This window comes from Ahaetulla prasina, chromosome 8 (genome assembly GCF_028640845.1).
Source record: "Ahaetulla prasina isolate Xishuangbanna chromosome 8, ASM2864084v1, whole genome shotgun sequence".
NCBI classification, from domain to species: domain Eukaryota; kingdom Metazoa; phylum Chordata; class Lepidosauria; order Squamata; family Colubridae; genus Ahaetulla; species Ahaetulla prasina.
In genome coordinates, this window is record NC_080546.1 from 61,726,776 (window position 1) to 61,745,460 (window position 18,685).

The 18,685-nt window shown below is 42.7% G+C and overlaps 1 non-coding gene across 1 annotated transcript; it reads left to right on the plus strand.

Annotated features, from left to right (window-relative positions):
• Positions 1-15,208: 15,208 nt before the first annotated feature.
• LOC131203578 (U6 spliceosomal RNA) lies at positions 15,209-15,315 on the plus strand. The gene has a single exon (XR_009156427.1). It is a non-coding gene; the product is annotated as a U6 spliceosomal RNA (small nuclear RNA).
• The last annotated feature ends 3,370 nt before the right edge of the window (positions 15,316-18,685 follow it).

An 18,685-nucleotide genomic window follows, 5' to 3' on the forward strand; every position in this document is an offset into this window, starting at 1 on the left:
GGGTGCACCTCAAGGGCAGCCCCATGTAGAGAGCATTGCAATAATCCAAACGAGATTCCAGGCACAGAGGCAATGACATGGGGGAGGGGTCAAAATTGAAAGTCCCCCACCCACCTACTGCTGCCTGCCTGTTGTCTGCTCTGCCCAGAGCCTGTGACAGCTTAAAAAAATTGCTGAGGAGTGGCTTCCTTTTTTTCCTACCCTTTCCTCCATTGCCTCTGCCACCTCAACCCTCTCTCCCACTTGATCCTGCCTGTCTGACACTGAATGTGCAATTGGCCTTCCCCCCACAACCACATAGCCTCTGTGATCATCAATCACATGCTGCCGTGCAGCACCATGGCTTTTGCCTCCCATCCAATTGGCTGGTGGCTATTTATCCTGTGCAGCCAAGGGCCCAGGACAAATGGTGTCTGGTGAATGGACTGTGCTGAAAGGCATGGGATGGAGGGCCAGAGGCCCATTTGCCAGGGAGACTGGCCAGGGGAGGCCCAGCAGAGGAAAGCTGGCAGTAAATTGGCTGAGGTGGGAGGCTGGAGGTGAAGGAGGCATGGGCAAGGGTGGGAGCTTGAAGGTCCTAGACCCGCCAACCATGATGTGGGAATGTAGGAAAAGTCAGGTAAGCCAGGTCCTACCCCTCCCTTAGATACAGGAGCTGGAGGATCTTGGGCCAGTCAATCCCCAGCCCAAATCAGCCATGAGCCACCTCATTGCACCATGAACAAATAGCTTTGCTGTAAGAGCTAGGTGAACACAAGGTAAAAACACATGGACCCTTAACCATGTGAGACAAAGGCTAAACAAAACCACCCAAATAATCTTGGGCTAGTTCACACTTTAAGCCATCATCTAGTAAAATGTGGACAAAATATAGTTTTGCAGACCCATACCATCATCTCCAAAATCACAGCCCTCAGATTCCATATCAACATCATGATATTTAAATAGGCATGTACCTGCATCCATAATACAACTGAAACTCTGGGAAAGGTGGAAGGACAGAGGAGAAAAACAGGATGACCTGCAAGGTAGATGAACTCAGTTACAACAGTGGTGGGTGCAGCATTGGACCACTTAAAGAGTCAATTGAGGATGGATCATCCTGTGTAATCACTAAGAGCTGAGACCAACTAGATTCAACAGCACCCTACAAACAGTGCCTTTAACCTCTAGTAGACTCCACTTATTTTGAGCAAAAACAGAAAAGGATCTTTATAAATCTTTCCCTAATGACTCAACCCATCTGTCACTTGTTTTCCTCTAGCAAGTTTGCAAAGCAAAAGAGGGAAAATATTCAACCAGCCATAGTTCCATATAATGTCTAAGTTAGGAATCATTTCTTGTCTATGGCAGGAGGGTGTCTATGGTGGGAGGCTGCATGTTGAAAAACATGTTTTATTTATTGATCAGTTTAAAATATTTCTTGTGTGTCTGCTGTTCAGAGGGTTTCAGGGCAATCCATCAAAAAAAACAAACCCTGGTAATTTTTTAAAAATTGAATTTAAAGAACACAATATAAATGCAGTTGTTGTTCTCCATCTTTAAAACCTATTCCCAGTCAGCAGAGAAAGATGGGTATAAAAATTGACAGAGAGCTGGGAATGTTGGTGGTGGTGTATGTCACAGAGGGAAGAGGGTAAGTTGTGTAGGAGAGAAGGAAGAATGTGTGTGTGTATGTGTGTGTGTGTGTGTGTGTGTGGTAGGACAAAGAAAAAGGTGTGGGTCAGTGGTGGGTTCCAAATTTTTTTACTACTGGTTCTGTGGGCATGGCTTATTTTATGGTGGTGGCTTGGTGGTCATGTGATGGTGGGTGTGGGCTTGTGGTCATGTGACTGTGGGCATGGCTTGGTGGTCATGTGACTGGGTGTGTGTGACTAGGTGGGGGTAGCTGTTTGGTCATGTGACTGGGTGGGCGAGGCCAACTTGACGTCACTCATGTCAAGGGTTAGGGTCAGGGCTAGGGTGCCTGGCCTCTCCTCGCCTCAATAAAATAATTTCCCTGTCTATTTATTTACTACTACTTAACATCCAAAATATACTATTTAATCCTATGTATATATGCCTATTACATAGTATACAGTGTGTATAGGCACACAAAAAGATACATTATCTACTATATATACTGTATGTGTATATCCATACATACACACACACACAGCCCTCCAAAAATATACACATTCAACCATATTCGTGCCTAGCCCTAAAGACAGCAATAAAGCAATTAGCTGAACAATAAAACAGTAAAAGCAGCTAGCGGAGGCTGACATTCAGCCCTCCTGCAGAAAGGACTTTAGTCCTAGAACAGGGGTGTCCAAACTACGGCCCGCGGGCCAACTGCGGCCCGCGGATCAGTTTTTATTGGCCCGCAGCAAATTCTGAAAGTATAATTTAATATGGCCCTTTTCGCGCTGCGAGGCTCGCGGCTCCTCCCCATGGGCAGGGAATAATGAAGGGAGGGGGCGGAGGAGGCGGTGAGCGGGAAAGAGGCTGCTGGCCGTGCCTGACCCCAGCAGTTCTACCCTCGCCTTCCTCGGGCCGCCTGGCGAGGCTCCTCGCGCCTCCCCATGTCGGACACGCGTGGCGGCAGTGACAGCCATCGAGAAACAGGTGAGGCGGCGGCAAGCGGGAAAGTGGCTGCTGGCCGTGCCCGACCCCAGCAGTTCTATCCTCGCCTTCCTCGGGCCGCCTGGTGAGGCTCCTCGCGCCTCCACCCCTTGGGCATGGAATAACGAAGGGAGGGGGCGGAGGAGGCGGCAGCAAGCGGGAAAGAGGCTGCTGGCCGTGCCCGACCCCAGCAGTTCTATCCTCGCCTTCCTCGGGCCGCCTGGTGAGGCTCCTCGCGCCTCCACCCCTTGGGCATGGAATAACGAAGGGAGGGGGTGGAGGAGGGGGCGGCAAGCGGGAAAGTGGCTGCTGGCCGTGCCCGACCCCAGCAGTTCTAGCCTCGCCTTCCTCAGGCCGCCTGGTGAGGCTCCTCGCGCCTCCACCCCTTGGGCATGGAATAACGAAGGGAGGGGGCGGAGGAGGCGGTGGCAAGTGGGAAAGTGGCTGCTGGCCATGCCCGACCCCAGCAGTTCTAGCCTCGCCTTCCTCGGGCCGCCTGGTGAGGCTCCTCGCGCCTCCACCCCTTGAGCAGGGAATAACGAAGGGAGGGGGCGGAGGCGGCGGCAAGCGGGAAAGAGGCTGCTGGTGACAGTTTCCTGGGCGTTTTCAAGGCTTCTAAATTCTTGTGATCAGTCCATACCTCAAATGGGTGTTTAGCCCCTTCCAGGAACTGTCTCCACATCAGAAGAGCTCAGTGAACAGCAAACTCCTCCTTCTCCCATATAGCCCACCTCCTTTCAGTATCTGTCAGTTTCCGAGATGTATATGCACAAGGTTGCAACTTTCCTTTGGTATTTGTTTGGAGCAGGACTGCCCCCACTGCAACGACACTGGCGTCTGCTTGAACCACAAATGGGGCCTCTGTGTCGGGGTGCTTAAGGACCGGTTCAGCAGCAAATAGTCGTTTCAGCTTCTCAAATGCCGCTTAGCATTCCATTGACCATTCTAGTGGTAGGGACGGTTTAGGCTTCTCATCCCCTTTTGTTTTCAAGAGATTAGTGATTGGTAGGGCAATCTTTGCAAATGAAGGAATGAACTGGCGATAAAAATTGGCAAACCCAAAAAACTTTGGAGCGAAACCGTAATGCACCCATTCTCCAGTTTATTCGCGGATTCCATTTCTGGAGCCAGGACAATCCCAACAAGACTGGTTGGTCCATCCCCGGTTTCACAATAAAATTCAGTGTTTCTTGGTGATCCCCCATGATCATTTCATTGGTTCAGTTACAAAATGGGCTGGACCTCCCCCTGCTACTGACCCATCTAGCTGGCAAAAAGCTATGGGTCTACTTAGAGTTTTTAGTCTGAGTCCCATCTTCTCCACCACCTCAGGGCTGATAACACATCTGGTAACACCCTGAGTCCAACAAAGCTAGCATCTCCCCCTGGGCTCCAGTAGAAGGGACATGCAATTTCACTGGGATGGTCAGGGGTCCCCTTTTCCAACGCACCAAAAGATCTTCATCGGAGTTGGACCCAGATCCGCTGTCATCAGAGCCAGTCGGAGTTCCCAACTCCTCCTTAGTGGGAGGAGCGACCTCAACAACGTCAGCTCCCATCTTAGCAACCTCTCCAGCCTTGGCAAGCAGCTTCACAGCTGCTTTTCAACCACCAGGAGTCATCTTGGGGTCTGGTTTGACCACACAGTTGGCTGCTCGGTGGCCTTCCTTTCCACATCTGAAACAAGTCAAAGATCTCTGCTTCCTGCTGGTGGTGACTCCAGAGCCTTTTGGAACTCCTTTATGGGACTGGAGAGGGGTCTGCCAAATCTCCAAAACTGCCTGGGATGCGGTCTCTGGCCAAATCAATCTCCATCTCTGCCGCCAGGGTATACCAGCCATACAGAGTAGGGGGACTCTTGCGCGCCTGGCAAAGCACATATACGTCTTCATTCAGGCCATCTTTATAAAGTCTCACTGGTTCTGCGATTTGTAGGTCCTCATTCATTTTTTCTTCCTGATGCCAGGCAGAGTACCCTCCCTTACGTCTTCTTGTTGTAACTCCTGGAAGAGTCTCCCCTGGTTCTGGTAATCTGCCAACTCCCACGGACCATTTTGGCTTCTCATGGCGTCCCTCTAATTGCAGTTTTTCCAGCCAATTTGCAGTTTCCTTCAGCCAATTTGCAGTTTCCTTCAGCCTGTGGTTCATGCGATATGCTAGCAGTCCTCATCTCCTCCTGGTCACTCCCAAAGTCTGACATTCCTTTCTGGTATTTTCTTTCTCAGCCCCCACGGCGGATTCCTGGATGGCTGATGAGAACTTATAATATCTATAGATTATAGAGAACTTGCTTAATGTCAGGCGTGCCTCCTTTCAAAACTTAAGAAAGAAAAACCCTAACTCCATGGTTTGTAGAGAAAGGTATCTTTTACTGAGAATGAACTAATTGCAACGGAAGTAAAGCAAGTTCTGAATAATAGGTGTGTCTTACACATACATGTCCCCACATAAATCCCTCCTCCCTCCAAGAGTCAGGCAGTTGTGTCCAATCCACTCTCCCTCAGGTGGCATGTGCAGTCATCTTCAGATGGTTTTGTTTCTCTATTAATTCATAAGTTTCGTTTCTGCATTAGCCCCCTCCCCCTCCCTGAATCCATGGCAGCCAAAGCAGCTAACCCATATTTAAAGATATATCACCCCTTTACAATGCCTAGCCCTAAAGACAGCAATAAAGCAATTAGCTGAACAATAGAACAATAAAAGCAGCTAGTGGAGGCTGACACTCACTTACTACATTTGGAAAAACACACCCAGAGTCCACTTTCTGCCACACATTTAACTATAACCTATGTACATTTAAAACATTACATATACCTTCAGATGTTCTTCCCTAGCTTGCACATGACTGTTAGAGCCAGCAGAGGTCATGGATTGAGTAAAATGTGGTGAAACTCACTTAACAATGCTCTTGCTTAGGAAACAATTTTTTTTTATTGAAAAAGTTTTACAAAAATTTACCCCTCCTTCCCCCTCCCCCCTCCCCAGCCTCCCCTCTTCCCCTCCCTCCCTCTCCCAAGCCCCCTCCCCCCCGGACTTCCCGGAACAAATACAGGGTATTAAATCTAACAATCATAAGCTAAATTATGCTAGCTATCTGTAAACTTCCATCCTCCCCTAGAACCTTAACCCTCCTTTTACAAAGAAAAAACATATGTATCTTTCTTGTGAGCAGTCTTTCAGGAATGCTGAGATTTTCACCATCTCTCCTAAGTTTGCAACTTTTAATATCCATTCTTCAATCGTAGGCAAATGTTCCTTCTTCCAGTATTGCGCAACTAATAGTCTGGCTGCTGATAATAAATTTAAATTTAAAATCAAAATTAAAATCTATTTTCGTACAATCTATAATTATACCCAATAAAAACAATTGTGGAGTAAATTTTATTTTCTTTTTCAAAATATTTTGTATAATCCACCAAATTCTTATCCAAAATGGCTTAATTTTTTTACAAGTCCACCATATATGAAAGTAAGTAGCATCATCCCCATCACATCTCCAACATTTAGCTTGCAAGTTCGGGTACATACAAGCTAGTTTTTTAGGATCTAAATGCCATCTGTAAAACATTTTATAAAAATTTTCTCTTAAATTTTGTGCTTGTGTAAATTTAACATTTCTAACCCAAACTTTCTCCCAAATTTCTATCATTATAGGTTCTTGAATATTTTGTGCCCATTTTTTCATGCAATCCTTAACTAATTCTGTTTCTGAGTCTATTTCTAACAATACATTATACAATCTTTTAATATGCGATTGGCTTTGATCTCTAATTTGTTTTACCAAATTTTCTTCATTTTGCATGATACCAATTTTCTGATCCTCTTTCCATCTGGCTTGCAACTGTCCATACTGAAACCAAGTATGAATTATCTTTTCGTCTTTCAATATATTTAAAGACTTCAATTGCAGCTTACCCTTTTCCATAAAAAGAAGTTCTTTATAAATAATTACCTCTTGTTTTTGTTCTGTACTTATATTCTGTATCGCATGTCTAGGACATGCCCATATAGGTATCTTGTAGTTTAGCTTATATTGATAGTTTTTCCAAACCTGTAATAAAGCATTTCTTAATATATGAGCTTTAAAAACTTTATGCACTTTTTTATCATACAGTAAATAAGCATGCCAACCATATAACAAATCATAACCCTCTATATTCAATATTCTATCTTCTGTTAAGTTAAACTAATCACTAATTAGAGATAGGGCAGCTGCTTCATAGTATAGTCTTTTTTTTATTATTCAAAAAGTTTTACAAAAATTTTTTTTCCCCTTTCCCCCAGCCCTCCTCCCCCCTCCCTTCACAAACCCCCCTCCCCTTCCCCCCTGACTTCCCGGAACAAACACAAGGTATAGTTAAAAATAAAACAAACATATGCTAAAAAAAAATTTCCCCCAAAACTATTATACCAATTTTCCCTCTCTAGCTCTGACTTCCTCCTTACATAACCAAAATCCTTCAAAAAAATTAACAATTAACAGTAATAAAACATATAAGTCAATAGAACAGATTAATCCTAAAGTATTTAAAACCAGCTAATGCATAAAAACCCAATCCAATTCAGAGAATATCTCCCTTATAGCTTCTATAAACCATATAATCACCCCATTTCCCCCCCAAGTCTTTCTTACATAAGATCTTTCGAAAATATTTATAATTCAGTACAACACACTATATAATTTCAATACAGGAAATTACAATATCTATTCAACTTTAGTCCTTCCTCGTCAAAATCCAATATAAATCCAAATATCTAGTCTTTTATGATAGATGTGAAACATATAATCAACCCATTTCTTCCAGATCTTTCTCACATATAGTCTTTCAGGAACGCTAATATTTTTATCCGTTAATATTTCAGAAAAAGCTTCTTTCAAGGATAATACTTTTGTCTCTTGCCATTTTTTTTTGATGCATTAGTCTCTGCCTTTCCTTCATTACTCCTTTTGAAAAGTCAATCACAATATTTCCTAATAGTTCCTTATGTCCAACAATCCACAAGTTACTGCCATATATTCCATCAGTCCAGGAAGAGAACTCTTGTAAAGCATTAACCCTGTGAATTTTTTCGGTTCGGGAGGCAGCCTCTTGTAACACAGATTCAGGCATTTCATCCAAACTTTTTTAAAAGAGCCTCTTTACATCATCTTGTTTATTCACGATCATATCTTCATTTTTATCCACATTTGCTTGCATCTCCTCCATTCCATTTTCCAAGTACTGATTACACTGGTTAATTTCCTCCACACTCTCATCCCCATTTTTTATCAATTCGTATTTTTGAATAATTAAATACATTCTTTCTGTATAATCCTGTATAAAGTCACGAGTCCATTCTTCTGAAAGAACCTTCATGGCAAAGTTCTTGCTGAGAGTCCCCTTATGAAATACTTAAACAAACTAAAATAATCCAACTGTCCACCTAAATCCAGCTGAGAAAAAAAAATTAAAAATTAAAAATAAGTAAAAATCCAACTTAAAAAAGCCTCTGTTCTACTTACAGTCCAGCACAATAAGATAAAGTCTCCATTCACTTTCACTTTCTCAGCAAGAAATGCCATTTTGTTTCATTATGTTGATTGTAGATGCAAGAAAAAAAAGTTTTAAAAAAATAGAAGTCAGATTTAATACTTGTAATTTAAATGACTGATCTCCTGTGTTTGTTCTGTCTGCTTATAAAAATCCATAACAATCACTTGAAGCAGAGGTGGTCGCTCTCTTCTCTTTCTGCCAAAGCAGAGACATGCTAGGTCTGGAGCTGCTGCAGAGGGATTTCCAGGGAACTTTCCCCTTCAAGTTCCCCGCTTTCCAATCGAGAAGGCGGGGCCTCTAGAGAGTTCTACCTATCCCTCCTCTGCTCTTTCCTTTCCCCTTTACCAGGGAAAGTACTTTCAGCCGGCGAACAGCTGATATTCGCTGTTTTCGCCGGCTTTTTACAGAATCCCAGCGCGGGCGCCCTTAGTATAGTCTTAAATTAGGCATTTTAAGGCCCCCTCTTTCACATATATCCTGTATTATTTTCAATTTTATTCTGCGTCTTTTACCAGCCCATATAAATTTATTAATTCCATTTTGCCATCCTTTCAAATTTGCATCTTTTTTAAGTATTGGTACCATTTGAAACAAGAATAAAAACCTGGGTAAAACATTCATTTTTAAAACCGCTTTTCTTCCCAGTTCTCCATTTCCTTCTGCACTTTTTGCCATAAAACTTCATAATTACTTTTATATAATTTCACATTCGAGACTGCAATATACACACCCAAATATTTAATCTTTTTTACTATTTGAAATCCAGTTATTGGAACCAGCTGCAATCAAGGACTATCTCTGCCTTCCTCTGCATGGCAGCCTTGTCCTAGTAAACTCCTTCTCCTTTCTGGAAATTTTCTCTCTGTTAGAGGCACCAAAATAATCCAGACAATATAAGATTTCCTGCTGAAGCAGAGGGGTTGGACTAGATGGCCTCCAACGTCCCTTCCAGCCCTAGTTTGCTGTCCTGTTTCAAAGCGTCTGCTGAAGCCACGTCTAGTGCCAGGGCTTGTGGTCCTCCCTTCCTCTTCTCTCTCTGTCTCTGTCTCTCTCTCTCCCCCCTTCATTTCTCTTTCTTTCTTTCTTTCTTTCTTTCTTTCTTTCTTTCTTTCTTTCTTTCTTTCTCTCTCTCTCTCTCTCTCTTTTCTCTCTCTCCCTTCCTCTTTCTTTCTTTGTCTCTCTCTCTCCCTTCCTCTTTCTTTGTCTTTGTCTTTCTCTCTCTTTTCTCTCTTTTCTCTCTCCCTTCCTTCCTTCCTTCCTTCCTTCCTTCCTTCCTTGCTTCCTTTCTTCCTTTCTTTCTTTGTTTTTCTCTCTCTTTGTCTCTTTCTTTCTTTCTTTTTCTCTCTCCCTCTGTCCTTCTTTCTCTTTCTTTCTTTGTCTCTTTCTTTGTCTCTTTTTCTATTTCTCTCTCTCTCTCTCCCTCCTCCCCTTCCTTCCCTTCCTCCCCTTCCTCCTAAAATGCTAGCAAAACCCACCACTTTGCTCCTAAAGTGGTCTAAGGCAGGGGTCTCCAACATTGGCAACTTTTAGACTTGTGGACTTCAACTCTCAGAGTTTCTCAGCCAGGCTCTCTGCTTCCCACATCACTTCTCGGCCTGAGCAACAAAGCCCCCCCTCCTGGATCTTCAGTCTCCACAGCCCTCTGGGTCACTTGATTCAGCCAACAGCCCCTCTGACTGCTGCTGTGCCCCCCCTGGAATTTCACTCAAGAGCCAAGCACTGGGGAAGGCAGCCCCATTCCCCACCAGAGTGGCAAAAGGCAGACTTTAGTCCAGCGCTCGGTGGCTGGGTAACCCCGGTGCCCAAAGGGCTGCTTTGGCTCCCCTCTGAAACTCCTTTCATCTGCCAATTTCACAGCGAGGACCCCACATGCACACACTTTTGAAATGTCAGAAGACCCACCCTCAGGGTGGCACAGTCCAAAAAACCATCCAGTCCCTGCAACGCACAAGCACAGCCAAATAACTTCAGGAAAGGAGAAGGTGTGCTAAGGGCTCCCATGACAAATCGCCGGAGCCTGTCAGGAGAAGGAAGGTGGGAGGGCACTGGGGAGGGCGCTGTCCAGTCAGGTCAAGTGCAGGACCAGGTATTAAAGGAGAAACTATCTGGGCTTGGAAGAGGATCGTGAGGGGGGGACCAAGTCCACCCTACTTTGCTTCCCTTTAACCTTTCTTTAACGCACTCCACTTCCCTTACCAAACCTTGGGAGGTGGTGTTCTCCACGCTGCAAAGCCCTTAAGGGTGCTGCAGGAGGGGTGGAAAGGAAAAAAAGCCTCAGCCTCTGAAGCATCTCGAAGGTAGGCCTCCTTGTGTGTGTATTTGGCGGCGCTGAAGTGACAGTGGCTGACTTGGGATGGAAACACGGAGAAATGCCTGGTGAAGCAACTATTTTTTCCTTTTTGACTTCTGTTGGCAGAGAGAAGGAAGAGGCAGAGGTGGCAGCAGCAGTGGAAGGCAAGGGGCCAATCACAGCTGGCATAGTTACCCAGCGGGCTCCCTTAATATGGCTCTCTTCAGCACCGCCAAATACACACACAAGGAAGCCTCCTTCAAGAGGCTTCAGAGACTGAGGCTTTTTTTCCTTTTCCCCCTCCTGCAGCTGCCTCGAGGGCTTTGCGGCATGGAGGACGCCACCTTCCAAGGTTTAGGGAGGGAAGCGGGGCACGTTAAAGAAAGGTAAAAGGGAAGCAAGGTGGGGATGGGTGGCAAGCTGGCAATGGGGACACCGGGAAGGCAGCCTGGAAGGCAGGCAAGCATGGCAGGGCATCAGGGAAGGGAGGAGCCTGCTAACTCCTTCCCTGCAGCCCTGCCATGCTTGCCTGCCTTCCACGTGGCCTTCATCTTGCCTGACTTCACAAGCTGGCCACCAGGACCCTGGGATGGCGGCGTGAAAGGTAGGCAAGCATGGCAGGGCTTTGGAGAAGGGAGTAAGCTGCTAGCTCTCTTTCCCACAGCTTTCACACACCCTGCCATGCTTGCCATGCTTGCCTGCCTTCCCAGTGGTCCGCGTGGCCAGCCCGTTTGCCTGCCTTTGCAAGCTGGTCTTGGGGACACTGGGAAGGCCATGTGGAAAGCAGGGAAGCATGGCAAGGCTAAGGGCTGTAGGGAAGGGAGGCAGGCTGGGATGGTGGGGGGGCAGGGGCAGCTAGGTAGGCCACGACTCAAAGGCTTACCTGGCAGGCAGATCAGGGACGCTCAGTTGGGGCACAGTGCTTCAGGCAGGCAAGCTGCAACGAGGACCCGCACAGTATAAGTGAGAAGTGACTGGGTGGAGGGGGCAGGGCGAGCAAGTATCAGGCAGCTGGGGCGAGGACCAGTTTGGGGGCGTGGCCAGCCACAATTACTAGGTTCAGTGAACCAGCCCAAATTACCACTACCGATCCTCCTGAACCAGTGTGAACCAGTAGCAACCCACCACTGGTGTGGGTGTGTAGGAGAGAAGGAAAGGGGCATGGGGGTGTAGGAAAGAGGGAAGGGGCGTGGGGGTGTAGGAGAGAGGAAATGGGGATGTTGATGTGTAGGACATAGGAAAGGGGTGTCAATGTGTAGGAGAGACAGGAAGGGGTGTGGGTGTGTAGGAGGCAGCAGGTGGGCTTCCTTGATATGTTTTAGTTCTTTTTCTTTCCCTTTTTCAAGAAATGTCTGGCTATCCCGAGTGGGCCTTCATCAAATCTCAAAAAACTACAGGAACTCTTCCACAATAGACAATAAAGAGAACAATAAATGAAGCAACATTGTCATTCCATTGCAGGAATTTCGGAAAAGCTCAAGAGGATCTTCAGCCAAAACAACATGTGTGCACACTTCAAATCCAAGAATATACTAAGGCAGAAACTTGTCCACCCCAAAGATAAAACGTCAAGACACAAACTGAGCAACATGGTATATGCAGTACAATGCAGTGAGCCATATGCAGATCTGTACATTGGGGAAACAAAACAACCAAAAACACATGGCACAACATAGGAGAACAAACCCATCAGGATTAGATTTAGCAGTCCATATGCATTTAAAAAATAAAGGCCACTCTTTTGAACACAGCAAAGTCCACATGAAAACTGCTGGTTTAAAAGAGGGGTCAAAGAGGGGACTTCCAGCTGATGTTGCAGTGATATCAGATATGAGGAGCAGCTCTCTGAGCTCCCGCCCTGAGTTGTCCCTGTTGGAGGGCTCCAAAGGTAGCTAAATTTCTACCATATCGCAAGATCTAAAATGAACAGCTAACATCAAAAACATAATCAAAAAAGAACAACAAAGAATGTTCTTTCTGCACCAACTCAGAAAGCTCAAACTGCCCAAGGAGCTGCTGATCCAGTTCTATAGAGAAATTATTGAGTCTGTCATCTGCACCTCTATAACTGTCTGGTTTGGTTCTGCAACCCAACAAGACAGACACAGACTTCAGAGGATAATTAGAACTGTAGAAAAAACAATTGCAACCAACCTGCCTTCCATTGAGGACCTGTATGCTGCACGAGTCAAAAAGAGGGCTGTGAAAATATTTACAGACCCCTCACATCCTGGACATAAACTGTTTCAACTCCTACCCTCATAACAACGCTATAGAGCACTGCATACCAGAACAACTAGACACAAGAACAGTTTCTTCCCATATGCCATCACTCTGCTAAATAAATAATTCCCTCAACACTGTCAAACTATTTACTAAATCTGCACTACTTTTCTCATCGTTCCCATCACCCATCTCCTTCGTTCCCATCACCCATCTCCTTCCACTTATGACTGTATGACTGTAACTTTGTTGCTTGTATCCTTATGATTTATATTGATATTTTTTCCTGATTGCTTATTTGTAACCTATGACTATCATTAAGTGTTGTCAGTGTTGTACCTTGATGAACGTATCTCTTCTTTTATGTACACTGAGGGCATATGCACCAAGACAAATTTCTTGTGTGTCCAATCACACTTGGTCAATAAAATATTCTATTCTATTCTATTCTATTCTATTCTATTCTATTCTATTCTATTCTATTCTATTCTATTCTATTCTATTCTATTCTATCCAAAAGCCACCCTGTAAGGGTGGTGAAGAAAAGAGGAGAGCCCTATAGTTTGGGGAGAGCAGCAACTCTCCTGCTGGACTCAGGGCTTCTTCCCTCTCCCTCGATGAGAAGAGGCAGCCATTATGGTTGCCACAAAGCTGGGATAGCTGAGGCAACAAAGAAACGTGCGGAAGTGGTGCAGATGAACAATGATTGGAGCTTGGTGAGATGATTCCTTTTTATTTAGAACCTAACTTTAAAGAAAAAAAGAAAGAGGAAAATCCAGGAAAAGAGACTCTTAGAACTATTTTTTAAAGCAGTGAACTACCATAGCAGTAGTTTACCATAGAAAAATCCCAGACCCAAAAGAAAGGAACTAAGGGGAGAAAAGCTGAAGACCTTTTATAACATAGAAAATTGGATTTTTAAATTGGGCAGGCATTGTTTTGGAAAGGCATTAAAAATGCCGGACTATTTACTTGTATGTAGACTTTGCCTACATAAACTGAATTAAATTTGGATTAATTAAAATCTATAAGACTTGAAGCAATGCTGAAACCTCAGCTGAGGGCACCATCTACTGGTGAATGGAATATACCAGACCCCTACAAGTTTAGAAAACCTTTTTGATGAAATAATATTCATCTGGAGGATTATGGTGACACTTACTGTTCTATAACTAGGTACTTTATGATTACTGGAGACTGTTATGATAATAAGGAAGACTTAAGACTTAAGCACCAGCCTGAAGATAATGAGTGAAACATCATCAAAACGTCGCCAAGATACTCTCAAACTTACACGGGAAAAGACCCGAATATGCCAAGACCTACATACACACACACACACACACACACACACACACACACACACACACACACATTCATTCTAATATAAAAATGGTCTGATTAGAAATTTGAATAGAGGTAGAAATAAGAATACACACCTTTATATGAAACAATTGGTAGATGGAAAGATAGGAGGTTGAAAAAGGGTACTATAAAGTATGTTTAAATAATGGGAAGACTGGTATGTGAATGGTGTATTGTGACTTTGAATAATTTAATAATGAAGGGCTCTGCCTCATATAAACATGTGTATTAGTATTAAGATTAGCAATAATGAGCTGATTAGAAGTTAGAATAGAGATAGAAATAAGAAATAGGGGGAATATTAGCAGATCTTTTTTCTCTCTTTTTATATAATAGAATATAAGTAATAATTCAATGGAAAAGATTAATGCTTACATTATTGGCATTCAGATGGAATATTGAAATATTGAATAACTACTTTAAAAATACCATGTATATTAATGCTAGGATTATATAAGTTTGATAACTATAATTATTATGATTATCATTATTGATGTTTGTAACAAAATGAATGGGACGCGGTGGCTCAGGGGCTAGGACTTTGAGCTTGTCGATCAAAAGGTTGGCAGCTCAGCGGTTCGAATCCCTAGTGCTGCTGTGTAACAGGGTGAGCTCCCGTTACTTGTCCCAGCTTCTGCCAACCTAGCAGTTTTGAAAGCATGTAAAAAATGCAAGTAGAAAAAATAGGGACCACTTTTGGTGGGGAGGTAACAGTGCGCCTTTGGTGTTGAGTCATGCCGGCCACATGACCACGGAGACATCTTCGGACAGCGCTGGCTCTTAGGCTTTTAAACAGAGATGAGCACCACCCCCTAGAGTCGGCAAAAACTAGCACATATGTGCGAGGGGAACTTTTACCTTTTACTTTAACAAAATGAATTATGCCTAGCGACCACACTGTTCATGTGTTGATATTGATGTATACTTAAAAATAATAAAATAGGATAGAATAAAATTTTTATTGGCCAAGTGTGAATGGACACACAAGGAATTTGTCTTGGTGCATATGCTCTCAGTGTACATAAAAGAAAAGATAACTTCATCAAGGTACAACACTGACAACACTTAATGATAGTCATAGGGTACAAATTTAACACAATGATACAACACTTAATGATAGTCATAGGCTACAAATAAGCAATCAGGAAACAATATCAGTATAAATCATGATACAAGAAACAAAGTTACAGTTATGCTCGCTTCGCCAGCACATATACTAAAATTGGAACAATACAGAGAAGATTAGCATGGCCCCTGCACAAGGATGACACGCAAATTCATGAAGCGTTCAATATTTTTTAAGGATCTGGTGGATTATACAAAATGTTTTGAAAAAGAAGATAAAGTTCCTACCACAATTTTTCTTATTGGGAATTATTACGGACTGTACAGTAATTGAGACTAAGTTAATTTTAAACTTAATAATAGCGGCAAGACTATTGATAGGACAATACTGGAAGAAAAAAGAGTTACCTACAATAGAAGAATGGATATTGAAAGTTGCTAATTTGGCTGAGATGACTAAAAACTCAGCCTTTTTGAAAGACACTACACAAGAAAAATATCTAACTGAATGGAAAAAATGGATTGAATATACGCAAAATAGATACCAGATTAAGAGATATCAGATTGCTTTTGAATGATTAGGATGTATTTATCTTTGATTTGTATGGGGGAAGTTAGGATTTGAGAAGAAGGGGAGGATTATAATTGGTGTTAGGGAAAATTTAGCGAATGATTGTTTTTTCTTTTGAACTATACCTTGTGTTTGTTCTGGGAAGTCGATGGGAGAGGGAGGAGGGTGGTTTTGGAGGGAGGGAGGAGGGGATAGAGTGGGGGGGAAGGGGGGGAAAAGGGGGTTGAAAATTTTTGTAAAAACTTTTTTAATAAAAAAAGAAAAAAGAAACAGTTACAGTCATAAGTGGAAGGAGATGGGTGATGGGAACAATGAGAAGATGAGAAGATTAATAGTAGTGCACTTAGTAAATAGTTTGACAGTGTTGAGGGAATTATTTATTTAGCAGCGTGATGGTGTTCAGGAAAAAACTGTTCTTGTGCCTAGTTGTTCTGGTGTGCGGTGCTCTGTAGCATCATTTTGAGGGTAGGAGTTGAAACAGTTTATGTCCAGGATGTGAGGGATCTCTAAATATTTTCACAGCCCTCTTTTGACTCATGCAGTATACAGGTTCTCAATGGAAGGCAGGTTGGTTGCAATTGCTTTTTCTGCAGTTCTAATTATCCTCTGAAGTCTGTGTCTGTCTTGTTGGGTTGCAGAACCAAACCAGACAGTTATAGAGGTGCAGATGACAGACTCAATAATTCATCTATAGAACTGGATCAGCAGCTCCTTAGGCAGTTTGAGCTTTCTGAATTGGCGCAGAAAGAACATTCTCTGTTGTCCCTTTTTGATGATGTTTTTGACGTTAGCTGTCCATTTTAGATCTTGCCATATGGTAGAACCAAGGGTGAAATGCTCCCGGTTCGCACCGGCTCCCCCGATTAGATAGTGATGGCAGCTGCTGGTTCGGAGGACCGGTAGCAAAAATCCGTGCCCTCTCGCCTCTGCTGAGCCGCACCATCAGCAGAGTTTTTTTTTTTTAAAAGTTTTTTTTAAAAGTTTTTCTTCAGTCGAAACATGCCTTTAAAAGTAAAAAAAAAGTTTTTCTTCAGTCGAAACATGCCTTTAAAAGTAAAAAAAAAACACCCTCTGATGATCGGGGGGCTGAGCAGAGATCAAAACCCTTTAAAAATTTTTTTAAAAAACCCTCTTCAGCGGAAGGGGGAAAAAAAGAAAAAAATCCCAGGATTTAAAAGCCTCCTCTGGCGATCCCAGAGGAGTTTCCTGATCCTCACAGGCTTTTAAACTCACTTTTTAACAGCCCCACTTACAAGAGCCCCCACCCATGTCCAGCCAATTCCCCCTCCTCACTTACCTATAATTACTGCTCCTTTCTGGCTGCAACTGCATGCTTTCTTCAGCTACTGAAGAAAAAAAAAGCTTGCTTTGACTTCCTGCTTTGCTAGCTGAGGAACTCTGGGATTTGAAGTCCACGATAAAATAAAATAATAAAATAAAATATTTGTGCAGCTTTCTGAGATTTGGTGTGTTTCTGTAGTGTTTCACTCTAACTACACAGACACACAAAATCTCAGAAAGCTGTATGTGGCATTTTGTGTGTGTGTGTGTGAGTGTGTGTGTGTGAGTTGTGTGTGTGTAAAGTGTGAAAGTTGGTTTTTGAGCTTTTTGTGGGTGTGTGAAGAGTGAAGTGCAGCTGCTTTTACATTGTGTGTGAGTCAGTTGCGTTGTGTTGTGTTGTGTGTGTGTAAAGTGTGAAAGTTGGTTTTTGATACCTCTTATTGTTTTTTATACTTTGTTTATTATTTTTATTATTTATTGTTATTGGCCATGCCCACCCAGTCATCTGACTACCAAGCCATGCCCACCAATTAAGCCATGCCTACAGAAGCGGTAGGGAAAATTTTTAGATTTCACCCCTGGTTTAAACCCTTTATTAAATTATTCATGACTCACCAAATGGATCAACATACATTTTCACATCAAGAGTAGCCAAAGTCAACCTAGCTATTCACCCCTCCATCTTCTCCAAAAGAATCCAGATCCAGAATCTTAGAGATAGCTGTTTTTAGGGCAAAATTTGCCACTTGCCTTAATGTCCACTGAGATGTCACAACAACAAGCTATTTTACATTTTATGAGCATTAGTTTAGTATTATTTTCATATACTGAAGTTTAGGGTGTGTCTACAAGTGCTATCGAACAAGTGAAATTGTTTTCCATAGCTCTAATTTTCAGTTTTTCAGTAAAGAAGCAAGTTATTAGCTATTTGAATGACATCAAAGTGCTTTTCCATACCTTGATTTAATGTTAAGTATGCTGTTAATTTTGAAGTTATTTCCATATTAACAGAGACAAAATGCTTGACAGCTCCAAGCCATCGAATTGATCTAAATGGCTTTTAAGAGGCTGGATCCAAAACCAATGAACCAGTCTCCATGGCAACTACATTATCAGAAGGATGACTGCCCCAAGATTGCATTGGATTATTGCATCATTCTGTGGTTCAAAATATGCAAGTAGAGAATACAGGCCAGTCGACTTCTTCACAGGCTTACCCCAATCCTTGGAATCCTAACAGATTGCTCAATAGGTGATGAATTCATTGAACTGCTGGGTAAAATCAGTGAAAGATAATCTTTGCATACAGAAAACTAGCACAGCAAAGGAAGAACTAGAGTTTTGCCTTGAAATGCTAGCTTTCTGTATTCAAGATGTTTTGTATAATAAAAATGAAATATGTTGAAATATGAAAAGGACATTGAAGTATTCTTACTAAACAATCAATACCCAGGTGTTCTGAAAGAAGTAGCATTTTTTTAATTTATACCCTTAGCTATACCTCCAATGAAATGCTAATTTTATTGGGTTCTTCCTCTTATATGTGTATGTATTATCTCTATATAAATTTTAATGGTGTGCTGTATTTTAAATTTTGTGACAAGGTCTTGAACTGTAAATAAATGAATATATGAAATATAATGGATGTCATGTACAATTTATTAATTTATCCCTTTTAGAAATATGGGTGAAGGTTTACAGAAAGAATAGAAATTTGTGATTTATTTGATCCTATACTTTTTTTTATATATC